Raw genomic sequence first — 2,371 nt, 5'->3', positions numbered from 1 at the left:
TAGAATGATATTTTTTGGAGCATAATCAATTACTTGGGTAGTTTTTCCTATGAGTAAAGTTTTTAGGTCCAAAAAGTTGGTTTTAGATAACAATTTTTGAAAGAAAATATTTTATTTATAATCTTAAAGATTCTTGAATATTGCTTTAAGATTAATCTATTCTTTATCAATGTGAAAGAAAAATCTTCGATTTGTATATAATCTCAAAGATTTTTAAACATTATTTAAATTCTATCTTCTTTTTTTTTTATCCCGTCAAACCTTATAAACAAATTGAAACTCACGAAGTACTTATAATAACTATTCCCTTTCGCCATTTTTATTTATCATATTACATTTTTTTTAAAGATGATTTGATTAATTATTAAAGTTAAATTAAATTAGATTAATTCGATATTTTAAATAAAAAAATTAGCTATTCAAAAACTATATGAAAAGTATTATAAATTATAATTTTTTGCATATAAATATGATTACAAAAAAATATCTTAAAGTATTAGTAAAAGTGCATATACTTTGACTCTAAAAGTAAAAATTTGTCATATCTTAAAGTATTAGTCAAAATGCTTATATTTAGAATTCATGACGAATAATAGTGTACGAAGAGAGTACTAACGTCAATTAAACTCAAATTGTATAAATTATATAAAGTAAAATAAGTAAAACATAATTAAGATATTTGACTAACAAAAGAAAATGTTAGTAATATGTAATTAACACTTTTTCCCAGTGAAAGCCTGAAACTTGGGTTCCTCCTCTTTCACAGCTTCCTTCTGTTGTTTCAGGAGCCCGGTTTGTGGTCGAACCAAATAGAAGCTTCCCTTGTGAATGACTACTCGATTTTTCGGAGCAGCAACAGATTTCTTATCGCCATTATGTTTGCTTGGAGCTGTTGTTTCAGGAGCAAAATCTACTTCACATTCTGTCTCAATAATACTTATTCCATTACAAGGTTTCGTTGAATACAATATTTTTTTTATCATTGTCACCATAATACTATCTCCTTTAGTTAAGCAAGTAAAGTTTTCTCAGTCTCATCTCCAATACAGCCTTCGTGGTGTGAGGTTGCAGCTTGACATATTTACCCTTAGGAAGACTTGCATTTTTCATCGTCACTACATCAGCTTCTTCTTGTAAGCATAGATTTTGCATCATTTAATACGGCATGAATATTATTCCTTCTTCTGCAATGAACTCCAAAACACCACAGTGTGAAATAACATTGGATAATCAATGTTGAGATGATGCTAGACGATCAAGAGCAGAGAGAGGCATTATAATTTTGTCTCCGTTTTCTATTTGTGGGTTTATCAATGAAAGATGGAGGATAGCACCGGTACGTCTGCTTTAATCATCGTCCATCCTATTCATATCCATTGTTAAACATGATTTCTAGTCCTGAATTATTATTTCAATAGTAAGGTATAGATAATCTTAAAACAGTCTAATAATCAAAACACAAAATAAACTAATTTTATGCATAATACATGCACCGAAAATAAAGGGAGGAGTACTTTAGTCAAAAACTGGATAAATTAGCACATGATAAGTGCCGTGCACGAACAGCACTTGTCAACTATGATTTCCAATGATAACTCTCAACTCTCATCATCTCAAAGTTAGGCACAAAACCATCCCCCTTTACTCCGGGAGCCTACTTAATGATTATTGTCTTTTATCTTAATATAAATATACTCTATTTTCTTCATTTTTATTCGACGGTTATTATTTTAGATATCATGTTTTCTTAAAAAATTAGGTAATTTTATTATTATACTCTTAGATTTCTAAATATATACGAACTATCGTAAATGAAATCGGATATTCTCTACCATATTTTTGAGATATAGGTGCTCCTATTGTTCAAAAACTAGAGCATATATGCCCTTCACTCTAATGAAAGACTAGATAGGGACACGTGACACAATCTTATCCGTCGATGCAATATCTAATAAATGTTAAGGTCGGTATGAATTTCTCAATCAATTTGATAAGATTATGACACATGTTGGTCCGTCAGTATAAAGGGTGCATACTCTAGTTTTTGGACGGCAGGGCACAGATGTCCCAAAGGTATGACGAAAGATATTTGCATACCATTTACGATAGTTCAAGACATATTTGTCATTTTTTACTTTTTTAATTAATAAACTTTGATTAATTAATTTGATCAATGAACATGAATTCATAACTTTGTTTTTCTATACTCGTCAAATGCATAATGTTAAGGCTAACTCTCAAATGTAATATAGGAAGAATAATGTCATTTATGCATTTGATTTTGTGAAATGACAAATATTATTGAATATATATTTTTTAGTAAGGATGACATGCAAATAGGAAAGAAGAAAATCTTATATATATATATATA

At 29.0% G+C, this 2,371-nt stretch overlaps 1 pseudogene; it reads right to left on the bottom strand.

Annotated features, from left to right (window-relative positions):
• Positions 1-572: 572 nt before the first annotated feature.
• On the bottom strand, positions 573-1,706 carry LOC107013456 (annotated as a pseudogene).
• Positions 1,707-2,371: the final 665 nt, after the last annotated feature.

This window comes from Solanum pennellii, chromosome 3, assembly GCF_001406875.1.
Source record: "Solanum pennellii chromosome 3, SPENNV200".
NCBI classification, from domain to species: Eukaryota; Viridiplantae; Streptophyta; class Magnoliopsida; order Solanales; family Solanaceae; genus Solanum; species Solanum pennellii.
The sequence above is the reverse complement of the archived record's forward strand: the minus strand, read 5'-3'. Positions and strand labels throughout refer to the sequence as shown.